Below are 22,384 nucleotides of genomic sequence, written 5' to 3'. Positions count from 1 at the left end.
TTGCCTCCTGCTTTCCCGCGGGCACCAGCTCTTTCCCTCCTTCCCCACCCTGTTACCGGACTGGGACAATGCTCCTCTCTCGGGATCCCTGCCCAAGATCCTGGCAGGTCTCAATGCCTTCCTCCCAAACCTACCTTCTCCGCTTTGGCTTTCACTTCCCGCCCTTTCGCGCTCCCACGTGGACCCCACAGAGCGCAGCCTACCCAGCTGGGCACAGCCGGAGCACCCGAGACCTTTCCTTTACCCGCCTCACGGGATGCTGCGAAATCTAAGAACCAGCATAAAGGCATTTAAAAAGAGCTTTTCGCTCTTCGAAAACGTTTCCGTATTTCCATTCTCAGGGGTCTTAATGGGACGAAGGGCTAAAGACGACAATGTATATTCATCCAAGTCCTAGAGCGTCCCGGTGAGTGCCAGACCCTGTCCTGGGCGTGCGGACGCGGGGCGACCATCCCCGCGACCTCTGTCCTGGTGGAAATCGCCTGGTGGACCCAGGAAACCTAAGCACAACCTCGGCCCCGGAGGCCTTTGCCGGGGTGGGCAAACTCTCACTCACTGAGTGTAGGCGAGGATACGGGAAGAGCCATCATGGGAGCCCCCCGGGTGTTCAGCGCTCCTTGGATCTCGTTCGGTTCAGGCCCGCAGGGTCCGAACCCTGGATCCCGGTATCTCTGAGGGCGCTGGTATCTGTGGCGGGTAGGGGGCAAGGACGTGGCGCCGTATCCCTGGGGGCAGGGGACTTACCCTGGGAATGAGTACGTGTCTACTCCATACAGAGTCCAGAATAGGCCTGTACTGCTGTCTCTGTGGCGCAATCGGTTAGCGCGTTCGGCTGTTAACCGAAAGGTTGGTGGTTCGAGCCCACCCAGGGACGGTGGGGTGGGATTTTAGAGACCACCAAAGAGACTCCCTTTTGCCAAGAGGACACCGGAGAAGTGCTGCGGCGAGCCGGCTTGCGGAGAAAGAGCACAGGAGTCAGGTGCAAAGGAGCAGCGGGGAGGGCGGGCCCCGGGTGGATTGGAAGCGTCGGTCATTCCTGAGAGCCCAGAGCGCTGACCGCCGGCCGCGTGAAAAGGCCCACCGAGGCGCGGGTCCGCAGGGGCGGAGGGACGGCGGCCACACTGCTGGGCTGCGGGGTCTCCTGGGCCTCGGGCGCACCCCCCGCCCCCTGCGGCTTCCAGGAGCTGGGGAGTCGGCGGGGGGCGACCCCTGCGATGGAGTGCGGAGCTGAGGGTCTGACGACTCTGCGCTGGGTGCGGGAACCCGAAGGCAGCCTGTGGGGGCCCGAGGGTCCTCACTTGAGGGGAGATGAGGAACCCTAAAGCAGAGCCCTCGGGAGCCGCCGTCTCCGTGCCTGAGAGAGCTCGGGGCTTCAGGGTTCCTGTTTGAGTGTTAGAAACTGGTGGTCTAGGTACTGATGGCGGGACCTCGGGTTTTCATGGATACAGTGTTAGGCGGTACCCATTGTCCTGTTTCCGTAGTGTAGTGGTTATCACGTTCGCCTCACACGCGAAAGGTCCCCGGTTCGAAACCGGGCGGAAACAGACCGCTTATTTTCTTCCCACCCTACGCTCCTCCACCGAGATTTGTTTTCTGATTGGCAAAACCAAAAGGTTCCAAAGGCTTGGGGTGAAGCAGAGGACGCAGCTGTAGGAGGAGTTGGTGACCACCTGGGAGTCTACTCAGCACTAGGAAGCAGCCCTCCTTTCTCTGCTCCGAGTCCCTGTGAATCCAGGCCCAGTTCATGCCGGGGGCGGGGCGGGGAGGGGGGGGGGGGGGGGGGGGGGAGAGGGAGGGGAGGAGGGGAGGGCAAGGACAAGACTGACTTCGAGTCACCCTTCGGGCCCCTGGGTCTCTTCCACGTGTTCACAGATTGTCTCTGAAAACCATGGAGTTGATCCCCGAGACGCTCACTCGCTTTCCCCCACCTCGGAACACCAGAGGAGCAGTTTTATCTCCCCGGTAGAAGAAAAGAGACCGCACCAAGGTCTCACCGTGGGCTCCAGCCAAAGACACGGAAGTGAAGAATTTAAGGCTCCACGAACTGAGCCGGTCGCGGAGGGAAAGGAACCGGTACCCGTGCGGTCGTCAGGAGAGGCCCCGGAGCCAGGTCAGAGATCTGGAGGTAGACGGATCCGCTCATCACTCGCTGAAAGCCAAGTCGGCGCCTGACTCGAGGGAAAACCCGAGGTTCACAAAGAGAGCATGACCTGGGCTCGGCAGCACACAGCGCTAGAGCTGGACCAGGAGGGAGCCAACCGGATACTTTGTGACCTGGTCTCAGAACGAGAAGCGTCGCCCAGGAACGGGGATTTGAAGGGCTGGGAGCCTTGCACAGCTGCATACAGCCATGGGGGCGCTGGGACATTCCCTTTCCTGTTCTCTGCATCTCTGGGTTCATCTTTCCACCCTCAATTTTCACCGGGACGGCCAAGTCCGTGTTTCTGTGTGGTTCCCTGGTGGTCTAGTGGCTAGGATTCGGCGCTTTCACCGCCGCGGCCCGGGTTCGATTCCCGGTCAGGGAAAGCTCTTTTCTTCTCCACTCCTCGGAGCCTTCCTGTCCAGATCAGAATTGTCTTTTGCTTCAAGGTCCAATGCAGAAGAGCGTCTGCACTGAGTCCCGGCCTCAGGGTCCTTGACATCAGGCAAGCTGGAGGAGACTCCCCGGATGCAGTGAACAGCCTGGGCTGCCCAGCTCTCCTCTCCACTCTTTTTTCTTTGCTTGTTAGAAACCCAGAGTCTTCCTTACAGAGTTTTCATGCAAAGAGAATCAGGGACTCGAGTTCCAAAGATTCATTCAAAACCAAACCCCAAACCCTCCAAAACATACATCCAAGTTACAAGAATAGTAACATCGTGTATTCTGTACTCAGCTGCACAGTTCACATTTTCCCACGTTTGCTTTGTCACTCTCTCCATGGAAACCTGAAATCCGTTCTCTTTAGGATGCAGAGAAGCTTCCGGGGGAGTTTGGTTCGGATCTCCAGGAAGTGCAGCCCAGGCACGCTCTGCGCTTGTAGGATTACCCCACTACCCCACTCCTACCCACCCCCACCCACCCCCGGGACCGTCTGCTATCTGGACTCCTCGGGGTCGTCTTGGTGGACAGTGGGGTCTTGGGTCAGCCTGAGCGCTAGAACCACCTACCTTGGGAAGACCCATGGGGGAAGTGCAGCTTCCCCTTTGGCTCTTGCCTGGCTCTCTGTGCCCAGAACACAAAGGGGAAGGCTTCTTTCCTCTGGTGGGAGGATGAGTGGACCAGGTGGGAGATGCATCAAAGGGAGGGGGAGTATTCTCGAGAGCTTTCCGGAATTGTCTGCTTGGGTGGCTGTCCTAGGATAATGGTGTTTGGCGTAGTCTTCTCCTGGCCTTGACCCAGTCTCAGGTCCAGTGTTATTCACCGTTCTCATCTTTCCGTTTTCCCGCGGCTTTGGAACCGGCACCGTTTCTCTGCGGAGCAGGAGGCACGTCTTGGGACTTCTTCGCACGTCTTGGCACAAAGAGTCGAGGAACCCCGTGTGGTGCTGTCTCTGTGGCGCAATCGGTTAGCGCGTTCGGCTGTTAACCGAAAGGTTGGTGGTTCGAGCCCACCCAGGGACGGGCGGCCGAGGTTTTAGAACCCATTCAAGGTTTTCCGTGCTGACGACCATTCAAGCGGTTCCACGCCGATTCTTACCTGGACACAAACATATGCTCCCCTGCATTCGGGGTCCTAGTCACCTCCGGACTGCTGCCAGTCTGGGCCACCTCGCCTTTGCAGCCCTATACTCTGCAAGTGCAAGTGCGTTCCTGTTCACTCATACTTGCCGAAGGCATGAGTATCTCCCTCTCCTGAGAGAGATCAAGGGATCCAGTTTCTGGTGGGGTCAAGTCTTTATTCTGCCAAGTACATAGACTTAGACAAGTAAGTTATACCTTATGTGCCCCAGGTTTTTCACCTGTAAAAGGAGGCCAGCACTTAGCAATTGTTCTGTCAACAATGTTATCAGTGAACCCACCGTCATCATTAGCCTCTGCATTATTTTTTAGAAAGGCATTTCCTACATGGTTCATGCATTATTTGGTTTACGTGGTTTTATGATGACAGATACGCTGCAACCATCGTTATTGTACTCACACTTCTGACCATTTGTGCAGGTATTTATTTCCACAGTGTAGAAACCTGGAAGTGCAATTGCTACCTTTAGTGTTTATATGCTTCTCAAGTTGGTAAATCCTGCAAATTTGCCTTCCACAGAAGTGGGACTGAGTCGTATTTCAAATTATTTTCCAGTCGTTCAGTGTCCCTTTCTTCAATTACTTTGGCAACACAACAATCTTTCTATACATCTCTCTACGAGTCTCTTAACTAACAAAGGGAGCAGTGGCCTCCTGACCCAACTAAGGGGAAAAGACAATAGAGGGACGCTGTGGCATTACACAGAGGTACTCTACTGCTTATGGTGGAGAGTTAGTCACTGACCACTTTTAAAGTCCTCCAGTAACCGTCCACTGTTTTGTCCGGTGACCTGGTCAACCGGGTCCAGAGAAGACGGCCAGGATGACCCCTTTCTGCCGAGCAACTTATCCAAAGAGAAAACTCTCACTGATCCCAGAGCCTTTTTCCTCCTCCCCTTCCTTCTTTTATTTACAAACTTTGGTTACACTTTTACCTTGAGGAAAAAAAATGTGATGCCTGTCCCTCCTCCTATAAAGTGGGGTGTTACCACCCCATTTACTCTATTCCTTGACAGTTTTTTGGTTTGGTTATTTTTTGGAAGAGTCGGACACGACCGAGCGACTGAACTGAACTGACCTGAACTGATGGGCTAACTCACATGTCGTGAGAGCCCACGGAATCCTGCCCCTCACAGGCTCCTGCTTCAGACCTGGACCCTTAGAGCTATTGGCTCCAGTTTGCACTGTTCTTCTACTAAATCTTATGTGCAGAGACTGTGCGTTTTGACGTTTTTGTACCGTGTGGTTTGGGGACAAATAATGTTCTCTCTCTGATTTGTTCATCACTGATAAGATGGCGCTCGCTAGTGGTAAAGAACCTGCCTGCCATTGCGGAAGATGTAAGTTACACGGTGTGCGATCCCTGGGTCAGGAAGATCCCCTGGAGTAGGGCACGGCAACCCACTCCAGTATTCTTGCCTGGAGAATCCCATCCGACAGAGGAGCCTGGCAGGGTACCGTCCATAGGGTTGCACAGGGTCTGGACACGACTGAAGGAATTCAGCGCGCATACGCGCAATTTCTCCTCTCAGTGTGGGAATCTGGTCTCATTTTAGGAAGTAAACTCCTGGGGATAATCCACACTGAGTGGTGGTTGACAAGGGTCCGTTCCCTGTGAGGTAGAAGATGACAGTTACGCTGGACCATGAGGCTTTTTTCATTGCTGCTTGTCTTGATGATTCTGGTATTTCCTGGGATGTGACACGGCCCCAGTGAGAAGTTGTCCACTTCTCCTCTTTCCACTGTTTGGTCAAATCCACGTGGGCCCAGTCTATCCTAGTCAAGCACTGAGCAAGTGTCGTCTCTACAGTAAGGATGATCTTACTATGCAATCGTTCCCTCATGAGAAACTCAAGATTAATAAAAGAGATTAACACAGGAAGGATACTGAATTTTTAGCATGGAACAGACAGTTTCTTTCACTGGTATATGAAAGTTTCTAAATAGCTGAAAACATTCAACAAGTGAGGTAAGGATGGTTGAAATCAGACTACAGAATGCAGAGGAAAAGACATTTATATCTTTGCAAAGAAGCAATGAAGTCAGCAACGTGAGCACTTAGCCTGCAAATCAAGATTGAATACTTCCAGAACTATAAGCAAGCTCAGCCCTCAAGAAAAAAGGAACGACAGGCAACGACTCCAAGCACAGTTTTATACACTGGGAACACATAAGTGTGTTACAGAATTCCTATTTTCCTCAGTGAGATTCCTCCAATACCGCTTAATTGTATTCCATTTTGTTTCCCACACTGGTAAGTGTTGTTGATAAACATCATTGACTCTGCTTTCACCATAAATAAGGCTCGCTAATTTTTTAAAAATTTATTTATTTTATTTATTTTTGGCTGCCCTGTATTAGTTGCTTTGTGTGGGTTCTCCCTAGTTGGAGTGTGCAGGCTTCTCGTTGCGGTGGCTTCTCCTGTTTCAGAGCACAGAGTCTAGGTGCATGGGCTTCAGTAGTGGCAGCACACAGGCTTGGGAGCGGTGGCTCGAGGGTTTTACTTGCTCTGCGGCATGTGGAGTCTTCCCAGACCAGGGGTCGGACCTGTTTCCCCTCCACTGGCAGCAGGCAGATTCCTATCCACTGTACCCCCAGGGCAGTCAAGCAAGGCCCACTGCTTTGAAGCATTTTTTCCCCCTGTTTAAATACATTTTCTCAGAAACAAGTCAATACACTTTCTCTCACTCTGGGGAGAACAGACAAGTTAGGCCTCTCAAAATTTAAAGGTGTCACTCCTCTTAAGGAAAGTGATCATCGGTTCCATAAATGTAAAATTAAAAAATGAAGAATTTCTGGGGAAAATACTCTACTGTTTATGCTTCCATGTGGTATTTATATAAGGAAAATTTTGTTGCTAAATTTGTGACAAGGGAAAAAAAAAAAAAACATTTAACTGTAGATTGAGTAAATGGTCTTGATTACTTGGAACAGCAACCATGAAGGAATGAAACTGATAACAGATTATTCTTAATATTTTTAAACAACTTAAATAATTTATATAATGGCCTTCAAAACGTTTACTCTTTTTTTTTTTTTTTTTAAATGGAAGCGACTCAGAAAAATTACATTGTTTTTCTCATTTTGGTCTAACACCAACTCTATATGTATTTTCAGGTTATCTTATAAAGGTGTAGAAAATAATGGTGGTATAATGTTTTAGTATTTAAGTCTTGGGTTTATTTAGGTTGAAAATTGTACATCTGAATTACATTGGACTTCCTAAGTTTCCCATGCTGGTTGTACTGCTCAGATAAGCCAACATAGCCAATGGGTATTTAAACTTCTAAAAGTTTAAATTTATCTCTTGAAGTATATTGAATATACTAATATCTTTAAACGGTATTTCTAGACACCAGAGGACTCAATCATTCCCCCTACAGTGTTTGGCGTATATTTTTAGGTGTCCCGTAATATATGATTCCATATATACACCAATATATGGTTCCAACAGTCTCATGTTCCAGCACGTGTCTGCTCAAATGACAGATTCATGATCTATAGTTAACCTTAATCCTTTGACTCTATTAAATTGATTTAACGAATGAATCATCTTTCGTTGGCTGCAAGTTTGTTCTCTCTTTGTCCTTCCCGTTTGCCCTAATTTCCTGGTAGATTGGCTGACAGCAGAAATACCGCTTCAGTTGGGGAATGCTGTTGTCGTTTACAGATATTTCTATAGCTTGTTCGTATATGGCTGATGCCGGGCATGTTACTACGTGTTCCCCCGACGAAAGTTCGGTGCAGCGGTTTGTTGTTTTTAGTGCTCTGACACGTCAGAATCATAACCTTAATGTTTTATGCTGCACAGCTTCTCAAACTTTTCGAAGCGTCACCTTATTTCTTATTAGGCATCCATTTTTTTGCATGGCACTTGATTTCTATCATAGCAACTACCAAAATCCAGCTTTGCAGAGATATGATATCATAGTAAAGAGTGTAAGATAGTCTAATGTTGGCAGACTTTACTATGTAGATTACACCTCAATAAACTCAAGAAAGAAAAGTAAAAGGCAAACAACACCAAAATTTCACAGGACGGAGAGCACTGTAAATTCTTTTCGTTTCTAAAAGGAGTGTTAGTAAGGTCAACAAAGTTGGAGAGGAGTTTGGCAGCATCAGCTAAGGGTCGTACATACACTATCACGTGCCGTGGCCCAGAAATCGTACTTTTGTCTCTGCTATATATGTGACCTCTGCTGTCCAATGCGACAGGTACAAGTCACAGGTAACTACTGAACACCTGTAGTGCTTCTAGTGTCACACGTGGTGATGATGAGTTTTTTTTTTTTCCTTTTAACGCAGTCAGTCTCACAAACTTTTTAAATAGGTTGTAATTGAAAACTTTAAATTCCAGGTGACCGGTGTAATGCTAATAAAGGGAAACCTCACTAAAACTGAGTCAGGAGACCAGAAGTGGGAGCTCTCGTGGATTACCACTCAAGTTCAAATACAGGAAGAATGGTCAATCATAGACCTAAACAGAAGAATCATCAATAGGAAAGAACAATCAGTTATAGGCCCGGACAGAAAAAGATGTACCTTGTATCTCCTGCAAGATATCAGCAACTCGGCCAATGAGAAACTGTCACCACCCTGATCTTTCCCTTTTCGCCAGTGTCCTTTGGTTCAAAACAAGTCCTCTCGGCTTCTTTCTCTTTCTCTCTCGAAGAACGTTCCTTCTCCTATGTGTGCAATTTGCCTGTGCTTTTGCCGTAGTTTGCTTGTCCTGCTTTGTGATTCCCCTGCTACTTCTGAATCAACCCACTTTGCTGGGGAGAAAACCCTAAAAGTTTTATTCTAAAGGTCAACCCTGGCATTATTTTATTGGAATGGGCCGCCCTAGAGAAATGTGTATGTCCTCGAAAAGTCATACAAGAATGTTCGTATCGTGCCATTTCAGAACATCCTCAACTGGATAAGTATACAGAGATATATTCTTCCAAGGAACACACACAGAGACAAAGAACTACCCGAAAACTACGGTTAAATCTCATAGACGTTACGCTGAGTGAAAGAAGCCAGGCCCAATACCCCTCCTTCCCAAAAAAACAAACCCAGTTCTTCGGAGGGGTGTGTGTGTATGTGATTACTCTGAGCTCTTTCACGGACCTCATGAGGAAGCCTTTCGTGGTCTGGTGACTCATCATACCTTAGATCTTTGGTGATGCTTCTCTAGTTATTCCGGTTGGTGTACACCGGTAATCGTTTTGGAAGCGTATGCTCTTTGTACTTTACACATGTTATTCCTCATTTTGTCAAACATTTAAAACCACTTGGTTATGGCTAATGTGATGGTGATACTTATTCTTTTCTTTTGGCCTGGGCTGGGAGGCAAAGTAAAGGCGAAATATCTATGGGGCTATTTTTGCTGTCCTCAGACTTTTGGCTTTCCTTCACTATCAGGTAGCTGATTACATATTTATATGCTGCTCACAATCATTATCTTAAGTTGACCTTCAGCTGTTAATACTGTGTGAAAGAGAAAATGTGTTATTTTAAGAATAATTAATCATAATAATTATAGCTAAGAATCTGCCGACCGATGCGGGGACACAGGTTTCATCTCTTGTAAGGGAAGGTTTCATCTCTTGTAAGGGAATGTTCCATGTGCTGGGTGCCACACCTACGGAGCCCGCTAGCCTAGAGCCTGTGCCCTGTAGCAAGAGACGTTACCGCAAAGAGAAGCCGGAGCATTGCAACTACAGAGGAGCCCCTGATTGCCACGACTAGAGAGACGCCTATGCGCAGCAGCGAGACCCAGCAGTCAAAAATAAAATGAATAAATAATTACGGAAGAAAGAAATAATTATAAGCCAAGGAAAAGGGTGGTATGTGAAATTGAGAAATCCTGATGAAGAAAGTAGTTCCATTAGGCTTAGCTATCTCAGAGGTGTCAAAGGGAGGACTCTGGCAGGTATGACACATGGAAATTGGCCACATTCATTTCACTACTAAACATTCAAGAAGTTTTGGAGCATCCACACATAGCCAAAAATATTTACCTGATTAGTCATCTTCACCAGATCAACCAGTCCAGACTGGCTGTTTGATGGCTTTCAGCTTATCTATTTATCAAGGGTTCTTAGGAGACCCGGGTTCGATTCCTGGGTGGGCAAGATCCCCGGAGAAGGAAATGGCAACCCTCTCCAGTATTCTTGCCTGGAGAATCCCATGGACAGAGGAGCCTGGCAGGCTACAGTCCACGGGGTCACAAGAGTCAGACACGAGTTAGCGACTAAACCACCCCCTTAGCCTTCCTTAATCGATAGAAATTGATAAGAGGACAGACTAGAAACTCAGGTAAGGCTTTACTGGGATCCCTGCTACAGCAAAACAAGTAACAGGTTCCCTTGTTTGCCCTGGGGGTGGGGGGGTGGGGGGTGGTGTGCTGGTTCCTTCCACAGGGTGAGGATAGGGGTGGGTGGAGGGGTCAGGCTATAGGACTGGCTCAGGCGGTTTGCCTGCGTGTTTCCTGGTGTCGTGTGCAGGGGAATGTACAGTACCCTGCTTTTGCTCCGGGGACCCTGATTCTGGCACCAGCTCTTCAGAGATGACAGTTGGGATTTTGGTCTTTTTGTATCTTGTTGTCCACAATTTCCACCACGGCATACATGCAGTTATTTTTTGTCCCCTATTGTTTCTTTTGTATTTTGTTGCTGGAGAAGACATTTGGATCTCAAGAACACAGCAGTGAGTGGTGGCCTGAAGCAAGATCTTTGTTGCCTGTCCAACAGTTGGACCAGGGTAGCCTGTGTGAAAACCAGGAATCCTAGCCACCGGTCCATCAAGAGCTAGGGCTAGAAGCAAACTTGGCCTGACTAGCGCCTTCACTGGAAACTGAATTTCTTAAAGCGACAAAAGCTGAAAAGACAGGTACAAAGTTTATTATTAGAGCCACAGCACAAGTTGGAGAGCACACAGATACACAGTCTATTTAAGACAGAAGCAAGGCAGAGATATACACTCAGAGAGGAAGGGTGTGTGTGTCCTCCTTAACGAGAAGGAGTGCATCAGAGAGGTGATTCAAATCACTTATATAGGACCTTTCTTCCGGGTCTTTGCTTACCTTTGGATGAGTATCTCATTTCTTTTTCCACACCTGACCTGTCCTTGGGCTCTTCCTGACGTGCATGTGCATCTTCTTGCCAAGAAGGATTGTAGCGCAGAGGCCTGCTGCTGCTGCTGCTAAGTCGCTTCAGTCGTGTCCGACTCTGTGCGATCCCACCGGGCTCCCCCATCCCTGGGATTCTCTAGGCAAGAATACTGGAGTGGGTTGCCATTTCCTTCTCCAGCGCATGAAAGTGAAAAGTCAAAGTGAAGTCGCTCAGTCGTGTCCGACAGCGCAGAGGCCTAGGGGGAGGTTAACACCACCTATTAAGGGGTGGCTCCGTCTACCTCCTTTTGACCCAGGAAAAAGCTTTGTACGCATGGGTAGTCTGCAAAGATCTCTTTGACCTCAAAAATACGAAACATGTGGTCTCTTTATTTCTATCCAAGCGGGACTCAGCTCTTCCTTGCTCCTCCTTGATATCCTTATCTTAAAGAAGCTTTAAAAAAATTTTTTTTTTTTTAGATACATGGGATATTTAGTTGGAGAAGGCAATGGCAACCCACTCCGGTACTCTTGCCTTGAAAATCCCACGGATGGAGGGAGCCTGGTAGGCTGCAGTCCAGGGGGTCGCGAAGAGTCGGACACGACTGAGCGGCTTCCCTTTCACTTTTCACTTTCATGCATCGGAGAAGGAAATGGCAACCCACTCCAGTGTTCTTGCCTGGAGCATCCCAGGGACACCGGAGCCTGGTAGGCTGCCGTCTATGGGGTCGCACAGAGTCGGACACGACTGAAGCGACTTAGCAGCAGTAGCAGCAGATATTTAGCTGCAGCATGAAAACTCTTAGTTGTCCCAGGTGGGATCTAGATCCTTGACCAGGGATCCAGCTCCGGCCCCAGGCATTGGGAAGTGTGGAAACTTAGCCAGTGGACCACTAGGGAAGCCCCTGTCCTTAGTCTGGAGTATCTGTCCACAGGAGACAGATTCCAGCTGCTCAGGTGGGGCGCATGGAATTTCTGCCTCAGTGTGTCCAGGTGCAAACATTTGCAGCAAAGGGTCCCAGGTCCCAGCCTGTCTCAATAAGACAGAGGATACAGACAGGTGTTAAAATCTGTTCAGTGTCAAAACCACACCTGAAGCTGGAAATAAAATGAATGAAATTTCTGATGAATGACCCAATTTTCACGAATGGAACTGAGTTCACGGCCAGTCGTGACGCCTAATGCGTTTTACTAGACATACACACAATACTACGTCACAAAGACAACTGGATTTGAAAGGAGCCGGTTTCCCCTGGACTGCTAAATGTTCTGTTCTCCCCACTGAACGCCGTTATTTGCAAAAAGATGCACAGGTTTCAGCCGACCGCCAGACCGGGGCTGGGCAGGACAAAAGTTAGGCAGGCAGCCGAGCGCGCCGGGTCCCAAACGTAGCGGGTGGGAGAACAGGGGCGGGGGGCGGACGTCGCTTCCCCCAGAGGGCGCCCGGCGGCCGGTTGGTCCGGCCGGACGGCGTGGGAGGAGGGAGGCGGGGGCTAGGGCGGGGCGTGGGCTGGAGGGATCCCCGTGACGTCACGGACGGGGCGTGTCGTATGTAGATATCCGAGCGCAGGGGCTGCTGGTCCGTCATCTGGTGCTGAAACACGATATGGTCTCCCGTGGCGTGGGAGAGAACTGAGGAGTTTTTGCTTGAAAGTGCGTGGATCCGCTGTGTGGAAGGGCCAAGAAGGCTCGGGGATGGGTGGGAGGAAAGTGAGCGTGTGTGTACGGTGTAGGGCGTGTGAGGTTGCGGTGGGGCGGAAGGCAAGCAACTCATACTTACCTGGCAGGGGAGATACCATGATCACGAAGGTGGTTTTCCCAGGGCGAGGCTTATCCATTGCACTCCGGATGTGCTGACCCCTGCGATTTCCCCAAATGTGGGAAACTCGACTGCATAATTTGTGGTAGTGGGGGACTGCGTTCGCGCTTTCCCCTGGTTTAGTCTGTGTAGAAAGACAGAAGCTAGACAGGAGGCGACGTCATAGCCAGCTGCATGTGACCGGCTTGCGGAGTTTGCGCGGCCAGTCAGGCGAAGTCAGGAGCAAGCAGATGCGTCCTGAAAGTCACTGTTGCTCCGTTGTTGAGCTCGGATCCCGGAGTGAGCGCTGAGAGTGCTTGCCCGTCTCCGTTCTGTAAAAGAGTGCTTGTTTTCCCGTCTCGTGGCAACAGGAGCTCTCCCAGGGCTACGCGTGGGTGCGGATGTCTGACGTACTGCTGATTTCATGGCAGGCTCGCTCATCTCGACTTGCCTGGGGGCGCAGGATCCAACCAGAGAGGCCCTTACCTGGGCCAAACACGCGAAGTCGGATGCAGGAGGCGCCCCGTGACGGACTTCTCCTCGGCCTGTCTTGTGCGAGGCTGCCACTAGCCGGTTTCGCCACCAGTGTTCTGCTTTCAGAGGCTTCATTTCTTGCGTGGTCAGCTGCCTTGCTTACTACACGCCTTAGGCATCGCTGGAGATACTGCTTACATACCATCCCACTCACCCCTTCCCACCCCAAGCAGGGCTCTTCTTCGCATTTCTGGATCCAGTTCTCTCTTCACCCCTGCCTTTTCTCTCTAGGCCTTCTCCTGTTACCTTCCCAGTCAGAAAGCAGTACCTCTGTTTCAGCCTCGATGGTGCACCTGACATGCTTCAGTAGTCTGGCAAACTAGGAAACCTCCTTAACATCCCTTCTCCTTAAATGGCAGTAGAATTCGTACCTTTCCCCACCCCCACCCCCCACCCCCCTTTTCGGTCAAAAGTGGTTTTCCTTTTCTTCCTAACTGAAAACATTGGCAGAAAACACCAGGCCAAGTTGTCGGCAGTTTAGTGGGCTATTTGCCAACCCCTTTCTCAGGATGTGTTGTGCTTACTTCTGATTCACAAAGTCCTGCTGGCAAATAGAAACCACTGGGCTAAACAGAAAAGGCAGGGCCATGGCGGGATGGACTGTCGTCCCCCTCGTGGCTGCCTCGGGGACGGCACTCCCCTCAGATCCGCTCAGCCCCAAGAAGCCTCTGAGATCGGAGGAGGTGCTGGGAGTGGGCCTGGGAGTGGGGTGATGCTTAAGGGTAGGTCCAAAGAAAACTAACCAGAAAGCACACAGGATGCAGATCGAGGATCTAGGTCATTGAAAGTGAAAGCAGAACATCCTACTCTGTCTCTCCAACAAGGGGAGGTTTCCTTGCTCACATATGAAATATCTTCAGCATTACTGATTGGGGCATAGACATGGATTACTGTGATATTGAATGGTTTGCCTCGGAAACGAACAGAGACCATTCTGTCGTTTTTGAGATTGCATCCAAGTGCTGCATTTCGGACTCTTTTATTGACTATGATGGCTACTCCATTTCTTCTAAGGGATTCTTGCCCACAGCAGTAGATACAATGCTCATCCGAGTTAAATTTACCCGCTCCAGTCCGTTTTAGTTTGCTGAGTCCTAAAATGTCAATGTTCACGCTTGCCATCTCCTGTTTGACCGCTTCCAATTTGCCTTGATTCATAGACCTAACATTCCAGGTTCCTGTGCAGTATTGCTCTTTACAGCATTGGACTTTACTTCCAACAGTAGTGACATCCACAACTGGGTGTTGTTTTTGCTTTGGGACTCAAACCCAGCCAAAACCCACGGTACCTGGTCAGGTTCTTGATGTCTCCACAGAAAGAATTCAGTGAGAGACAAAGTGATAGGTAAGAAGTAGATTTATTCAGACGCAAGAGAAGCAAGCACACTCCACAGACAGTGTGTGGGCCATGGCAGAAGAAGAGTGGGGTCGGGAAGGGTGGCATGGTTAGTTTTTATAAGCTGGGTAATTTTGTATGCTAAGGAGTGGGAGGATTATTCCAACTGTTTTTGGGAACGGGGTGGGGATTTCCAGGATTTGGGCCACCGCCCACTCCTTGGTGTTTTAACAGTGCCTTGGAACTGTCACGGCACCTCTGGATGTGTCGAGGACCAAGGTCTAGTCTTGTCTGCCATCTTGGTCCCATTTGAGTCTAAAACCGGTTTGTGTTGTGTTCTTGGGCTATGTCATTATTTCAAAAGTTGTGCCCTGCCCCTTTCCCTCCTGTTGCAGAGGGGTCAGGCTTTAAAGGTGACTTAGGTGGTGTGCCTGTGAGTTTGGTGGTGGTGTGTGCAGGGGCAACGTGCAGTATTCTGCTCTTGCTCTCAGCTTTTGAACTGTGGTGTTGGAGATGACTCTTTAGAGTCCCTTGGACAGCAAGGAGATCCAACCAGTCTATCCTAAACGAAATCAGCCCTGAATATTCTTTGGAAGGACTGATGCTGAAGCTGAAGCTCCAATACTTTGGCCACCTGATGCGAAGAACTGACTCATTTGAAAAGACCCGGATGCTGGGAATGATTGAAGGCGGGTGGAGAAGGGGGTGACAGAGGATGATATGGTTGGATGGCATCACCGACTCAATGGACATGAGTCTGAGTAAGCTCCGGGAGTTGGTGACGGACAGCGAAGCCCGGCGTGCTGCAGTCCATGGGGTCGCAAAGAGTCGGACACGACTGAGCGACTGAACCGAACGGAACTGATCCTCTTTCTGCCACCAGCTCTTCATAGATGACACTTGAACTTTTGGTCTTTTTGTATCTTGTCCATAATTTTGTCCAACTGCATACATGCAGTTGTTTTTAGTCCCTATTGTTTCTTTGCATTGTGTTGCTGGAGGAGACATTTTGATCTCGAGGACACAAGCAGTGAGTGGTGACTTGAAGCAGTGAGTGGTGGCTTGAAGCAAGATCTTTGTTCCCTGACCAGGAATTGAACCAGGGTAGCCTGTGTGAAAACCAGGAATCCTAGCCACCATTCCATCAGGAGCTAGGGCTAGAAGCACGGTTGGCCTGGCTCTTGCCTCTACTGAAAAATGAATTTCTTAAAGAGGCGACAGCTGTAAAAGTAGGTACAAAGTTTATTATCAGAGCCACAACACAAGTCAGGGAGCACGTAGATACACAGCTTATTTAAGACAGAAGTAAGGCAGAGATGCACACTCGGAAAGGGTGTGGGTGTCCTCCTTAATGAGGAGCAGTGCATCAGACAGGCGATTCAAATCACTTATATAGAGCATTTCTTCCATTTTGGCCAATTTTCTCATCTCTTTTTCCACACCTGACCTCTCCTGGGGGCCCTTCCTGACATGCATGTGAAATTTTTTGCTAAGAAGGGTTGTAGCACAGAGGCCTCCTGGGAGGTTGACACCAACAATCACGGGGTGGCTCCTCCCTCCTTTTTTAACCTGGGAGGAACTTTTCTGAGCATGTGTAGTCTGTGAAGGTCTCCTGGACCTCAAGAATGCAAAATAGGTGGTCTCTATCTTCTATCCAATAAGGACTCAGCTCCTCCTTGCTCCTCCTAATATCCTTATCTTGGAGCATCTTATCTTTATACAAAATATTTATTTATTAGGCATGAAGGATCTTTAGTTGCAGCATGAAAACTCTTAGTTGTCCCATGTGGGATCTAGATCCTTAACCAGAGATTGAACCGGAGTATGGAGTTAGTCCCTGGATCACTAGAGAAGTCCCTGCTCTTAGCCTGGAGTTAACTGTCTACAGGGGATAGATTGCAGCTGCTCACCCTGGGGCCCATCGAATTCCTGCCTCAGTGTGTCCAGGTGCAAACACTGCAGCAAAAGGTCCCAGGTCCCAGCCTGTCTCAATAAGACAGAGGATACAGACAGGTGTTAAAATCTGTTCAGTGTCAAAACCACACCTGAAGCTGGAAATGAAATGAATGAAATTTCTGATGAATGACCCAGTTTTCACGAATGGAACTGAGTTCACGGCCGGTCGTGACGCCTAATGCGTTTTACTGGACATACACACAATACTACGTCAGAAAGACAACTGGATTTGAAAGGAACCGGTTTCCCCTGGACTGCTAAATGTTCTGTTCTCCCCACTGACCGCCGTTATTTGCAAAAAAGATGCACAGGTTTCAGCCGACCGCCAGACCGGGGCTGGGCAGGACAAAAGTTAGGCAGGCAGCCGAGCGCGCCGGGTCCCAAACGTAGCGGGTGGGAGAACAGGGGCGGGGGGCGGACGTCGCTTCCCCCAGAGGGCGCCCGGCGGCCGGTTGGTCCGGCCGGACGGCGTGGGCGGAGGGAGGCGGGGGCTAGGGCGGGGCGTGGGCTGGAGGGATCCCCGTGACGTCACGGACGGGGCGTGTCGTATGTAGATATCCGAGCGCAGGGGCTGCTGGTCCGTCATCTGGTGCTGAAACACGATATGGTCTCCCGTGGCGTGGGAGAGAACTGAGGAGTTTTTGCTTGAAAGTGCGTGGATCCGCTGTGTGGAAGGGCCAAGAAGGCTCGGGGATGGGTGGGAGGAAAGTGAGCGTGTGTGTACGGTGTAGGGCGTGTGAGGTTGTGGTGGGGCGGAAGCCGAGCAACTCATACTTACCTGGCAGGAGAGATACCATGATCACGAAGGTGGTTTTCCCAGAGCGAGGCTTATCCATTGCACTCCGGATGTGCTGACCCCTGCGATTTCCCCAAATGTGGGAAACTCGACTGCATAATTTGCGGTAGTGGGGGACTGCGTTCGCGCTTTCCCCTGTGTTCCGTTTGTTGCAAAAGCAGACTAGGGTTATGCTCAACGTTGTGAGGTCGTACTGTACCACTGAAGTAATACGTCGGTGGTCTTCGCGTGTGAGCTAACTGTTACTCACTTCAAGAAAATAAGCAGTTGTCTGTTTGTTCTCTTTAGTGACTGTTGAAGTAGAGTTTTTTGCTAGGGCTGGAGCTTTGGTCTAAAGGTGCCCCAACGCTGTTCTTACATGACCCGTGGACGTTCAGCTTTCGACGTGTTTTCCACATGATTTCCTCAGAGTTACTGAGAAACTGCAGAGTTATCTAGGCGAACTATAGACTAAATTTTACCGATTTGTCTGATCTCCGGCAGATTTTGCGTTAGGTTTTTTAGCAGTTCTTGTGAAATTCACGTGTTTGAATCGGTGATGGTATAAAACTATGCTTGTTTAACTTCTATGCAGAGTACATCATGAGAAACGCTGGGCTGGAGGAAGCACAAGCCGGAATCAAGATTGCCGGGAGAAATATCAATAATCTCAGATACGCAGATGACACCACCCTTATGGCAGAGAGTGAAGAGGAACTAAAGAGCCTCTTGATGAAAGTGAAAGAGGAGAGTGAAAAAGTGGGCTTAGAAAAACTCAACAACATTCAGAAAACGAAGTTCATGGCATCTGGTCCCATCACGTCGTGGGAAATAGGTGGGGAATCAGTGGAGACAGCGTCAGGCTTTATTTTCTGGGCTCCAAAATCACTGCAGATGGTGATTGCAGCCATGAAATTGCTTGCTCCTTGGAAGGAAAGTTATGACCAACCTAGATAGCATATTCAAAAGCAGAGACATTACTTTGCGGACTAAGATCCGTCTAGTCAAGGCTCTGGTTTTTCCAGTGGTCATGTATGGGTGTGAGAGTTGGTCTGTGAAGAAAGCTGAGCGCCGAAGAATCGATGCTTTCGAAGTGTGGTGTTGGAGAAGACTCTTGCGAGTCCCTTGGACTGCAAGGAGATCCTACCAGTCCATCCTAAAGGAGATCAGTCCCGGGTGTTCTTTGGAAGGACTGATGCTAAAGCTGAAACTCCAATGCTTTGGCCACCTCATGCGAAGAGTCGACTCATTGGAAAAGACATGCTGGGAGGGATTGGGGGCAGGAGGAGAAGGGGACGACAGAGGATGAGATGGCTGGATGGCATCACCGACTCGATGGACATGAGTTTGAGTGAACTGCGGGAGCTGGTGATGGACAGGGAGGCCTGGCGTGCTGCAGTTCGCGGGGTCGCAAAGAGTCGGACACGACTGAGCGACTGAACTGAACTGAGCATTAGGGCTTTTCCCCAGTAAACCAGTTGTAGGCATCAGGTGGCCAAACTATTGAAGCTTCAGCATCAGTTCTGGCAACAAATGTTCAGGACTGATTTCCTTTAGGATTGATTGGTTTGATCTCTTGTAATCGGGACAGTGGTGATTTTTTTTTTTTTTTTTTTTGGCTACGGGTGTTACTGTTGATTGTCGTGTTCTAATGCTGTGAGCGACTTTGTGCACGTACTTACTTGGTAATATGATATGATGTTGGTGTGGTTTAGTCACCAAGTCATTCCCGACTCTACGTTATTGCCAGGAGATAAGTTCTTCTTCATACACATCCTCTGAACTTTACCTTTTTACCTTTCTTGCTTCCATTTTGATTGCACTTTCCGTGTCACCTTAGAGTTTACACAGTTTGAGTTTTTAAAACATGTATCCTAGGGGCACCCTGCTGCTACTGCTAAGTCACTTCAGTCGTGTCCGACTCTGTGCGACCCCATAGACGGCAGCCCACCAGGCTCCCCCGTCTCTGGGGTTCTCCAGGCAAGAACACTGGAGTGGGTTACCATTTCCTTCTCCAGTGCATGAAAGTGAAAAGTGAAAGGGAAGTCGCTCAGTCGTATCCGACTCTTAGCGACCCCATGGACTACAGCCTACCAGGCTCCTTCGTTCATAGGATTTTCCAGGCAAGAGTACTGGAGTGGGGTGCCCTTGCCTTCTCCGAGGGGCACCCTGGTGTGTTCTTAATAACAGAGACTTGCAATAGGTTAGATTCAACAGTTTTTGCTGGGTACCTGAGCCCACGCTTTCCAGGTCCTAATGGAGAACTGAAGCCCACAAAGAAGAGCCAGATAGAAACTGCCTCAGTCTCTTATTGCTTTTAAACTCCCGACCCTAAAAATAGAAGTGTCCTTCTATAGCTGTGTGTCAAAGAACAAAACAGTTACCTGGCCCAAGAGCTGTGAAACAGTAAGAGGACATCTGGTAGGAAGTATGAATTGCTGCGAGTCTGTCTGTACCAGCAGATAAAGTACCTTTGTGAGCGGTAACAGTGCTGGAGACCTCCGGAGCTCTTCCCAGGGTCCAAACGAATATGACAACCACTTCCATTTCTCCTTTCCAAATCTCAGCTAGTATCTACAACCCTGCTTTAAAGTCTGCTAAATCCAACATCTGAGACATCTTGGAGTTGTCTTTTTTTATTTTTTTTCTTTTCTTTTTAAAACTATGTGTTGAACAGGTAGCATTTTTCTGTTTCTTTGCATGTTTCACTTTTGTTTACTGGACTCTTTGAATGATACATTCTAGATACTCTGGATTCTGGTATCTTTCCAAAATGTATCAACTTTTGTTCTACTAAGCAATTTGATCACTGGCCAATGACTTTGAACTTGGGTACGGCTGGATTTATGGATTGTGTTGGTAGATCTGTGGAAATCCAAAGCCCTCCTTGATGTGACTCAACCTCCAAACGCTGCTAACCTTGTCAGGTCTTAGTTTTACACTTATGGGGGGAGGATCAAGAGTAGGCCTTACACCAGGGTATGGTCTTTCCTCCTAAAACAGTCTTTCTGGAGTATCAACTGAATGCTCAGGGTGATACAGAGTTAACAAGGCCTGAATTCCTGTGTTGCCAGCAGAGACTTCTAAAAGTTCTGTTCTGGTTTTCATCCCAATAGCATCTGTCGTCCCATAAGCCTTGCATAAGCACTCCACCCGTGAGCAGCCTAGCACTCAGCAAATGACTGGCAGGAGACCCAATATAGACTTTTGAAAACTAGCCTGTAAACTGTTCTCTCCTTTCTGGTTCTCTACAGATTCTAGTTGTTTCAGTTGCCCTCTGACCTCTGCCTTAGCTTTGTGTGAGCACCATGCTCTGCTGGAATTCCAGCTTGCTGTACCACCATCGGGTCATTTCCACAACTCTCTCTCAGGCACTCACAGCCTTGCACTGCCTCTGTCCAGTGTGTATAACCAGGTGCTTCACACATTTTGCCCATTTTTATGGTTGTTTAAGGCAAGAAGCAGCACTAGCTGGAATCAAGATTGCCGGGAGAAATATCAATAACCTCAGATATGCAGATGACACCACCCTTATGGCAGAAAGCGAAGAAGAAATAGCCTCTTGATGAAAGTGAAAGAGGAGAGTGAAAAAGTTACTTAAAGCTCAACATTCAGAAAACTAAGATCACGGCATCCAGTCCCGTCACTTCATGGCAGATAGACGGGGGAACAGTGCAAACAGTGGCTGACTTTATTTTGGGGGGGCTCCAAAATCACTGCAGATGGTGACTGCAGCCATGACATTAAAAGACGCTTACTCCTTGGAAGGAAAGTTATGACCAACCTAGACAGCATATTAAAAAGCAGAGACATTATTTTGCCAACGAAGGTCTGTCTAGTCAAGGCTATGGTTTCTCCACTAGTCACGTATGGATGTGAGAGTTGGACTATAAAGAAAGCTGAGCGCCGAGGAATTGATGCTTTTGAACTGTGCTGTTGGAGAAGACTCTTGAGAATCCCTTGGACCGCAAGGAGATCCAACCAGTCCATCCTAAAGGAGATCAGTCCTGGGTGTTCATTGGAAGGACTGATGTTGAAGCTGAAACTCCAATGCTTTGGCCACCTGATGCGAAGAGCTGACTCATTGGAAGAGACCCTGATGCTGGGAAAGACTGAGGGCAGGAGGAGGAGGGGACGACAGAGGATGAGATGACTTGTTGGCATCACCGACTCAATGGACATGAGTTTGGGTAAACCCCGGGAGTTCGTGCTGGACAGGGAAGCCTGGCGTGCTCCGGTTCATGGGGTCTCAGAGAGCTGGACATGACTGAGCGATTGAACTGAACTGAAGTGAACTGAAGGCAGGAAGTCTAATCTAGTGAAATTATTATACTATGGCTGTAGGTGGAAGTCCTGGATTGTTTTCAGTGACTTTATAATTAAGGCTTAGGCTGGAGCATTATGATATATAAATAATTTGAACATTGTTTTCCATATTTACAAATTCCTGGCCTAAGAATTTTTTTTTAACTTTATTAACAAGTGCTACTAAGACTGATCTGGGCCTGCTGAATTCACTTTCAGCATGGTAATCTCACAGCACCACGAGGAGATACGGCTCAGTATCCTGTTCTTTGGCTATGTTCCAATGCTTCAACTACATGCTACTCCAAAATATGCCAATTTGTCCTAAGAATTATTTTGAGCTAAAGGCATTTGGAAAACAGCAAGTACATTCTTATCACCAGAGACAGGAAGTCAAGGCCCACAAACAGATTTTGTTAACTCATATCTTTCTTTAGTCTTCCCATATATTTTACTTTTCCATCATCACCTCTCTTTGTTTGACCTAGTATATAAATGCTTGGGTCTAGCCAGTTCTTTGGGTTTTCACTTTCCTATTGGAGTTTCCATGGTCATGTGACAATCAGTATGTTTTCCTCCTGTTAGTCTGTCTTATGTCAATCTAATTCTCAGGCCTAGCTGGAGACCCCAAGAGGCTTAAGGTGAAGTTTGCCTCTCCTGCAAACTCTCCTAGGACCACAAAAGAAAGGATTAGCAAAAAGCTATCTAAAAGGGACAAGAGGGCACTTGGTGTAGGCTTGGTAGACCTAATAGTAAATGTCAGAATTCCCAGAATCAGATGGATGGAAGGGTGTCTGCCTTAAGACAAAGGTTGCTAGGGGAGGCCCAGAGAGATAAGCTGTCATATAACTGGGGACCAGTGACTAA

The 22,384-nt window shown here is 48.7% G+C and overlaps 1 long non-coding RNA gene and 6 other non-coding genes across 7 annotated transcripts; all 7 read left to right on the top strand.

The window, feature by feature from the left end:
* Positions 1 to 800: 800 nt before the first annotated feature.
* On the top strand, positions 801 to 874 carry TRNAN-GUU (transfer RNA asparagine (anticodon GUU)). Its single transcript has one exon. It is a non-coding gene; the product is annotated as a tRNA-Asn (tRNA).
* A 597-nt stretch (positions 875 to 1,471) lies between these two features.
* Positions 1,472 to 1,544, top strand: TRNAV-CAC (transfer RNA valine (anticodon CAC)). Its single transcript has one exon. It is a non-coding gene; the product is annotated as a tRNA-Val (tRNA).
* Positions 1,545 to 2,453: 909 nt separating this feature from the next.
* Positions 2,454 to 2,525, top strand: TRNAE-UUC (transfer RNA glutamic acid (anticodon UUC)). The gene has a single exon. It is a non-coding gene; the product is annotated as a tRNA-Glu (tRNA).
* A 1,001-nt stretch (positions 2,526 to 3,526) lies between these two features.
* TRNAN-GUU (transfer RNA asparagine (anticodon GUU)) lies at positions 3,527 to 3,600 on the top strand. Its single transcript has one exon. It is a non-coding gene; the product is annotated as a tRNA-Asn (tRNA).
* Positions 3,601 to 12,585: 8,985 nt separating this feature from the next.
* On the top strand, positions 12,586 to 12,749 carry LOC114111383 (U1 spliceosomal RNA). Its single transcript, XR_003587449.1, has one exon. It is a non-coding gene; the product is annotated as a U1 spliceosomal RNA (small nuclear RNA).
* Positions 12,586 to 22,031, top strand: LOC132659545 (uncharacterized). Its single transcript, XR_009600082.1, has 2 exons — positions 12,586 to 17,088; positions 17,808 to 22,031. It is a non-coding gene; the product is annotated as an uncharacterized LOC132659545 (long non-coding RNA).
* Positions 17,208 to 17,371, top strand: LOC114111412 (U1 spliceosomal RNA). The gene has a single exon (XR_003587465.1). It is a non-coding gene; the product is annotated as a U1 spliceosomal RNA (small nuclear RNA).
* Positions 22,032 to 22,384: the final 353 nt, after the last annotated feature.

Source organism: Ovis aries, chromosome 1 (genome assembly GCF_016772045.2).
Source record: "Ovis aries strain OAR_USU_Benz2616 breed Rambouillet chromosome 1, ARS-UI_Ramb_v3.0, whole genome shotgun sequence".
In the NCBI taxonomy this organism is placed as follows: domain Eukaryota; kingdom Metazoa; phylum Chordata; class Mammalia; order Artiodactyla; family Bovidae; genus Ovis; species Ovis aries.
This window is presented reverse-complemented; position numbering and strand designations above follow the sequence as displayed.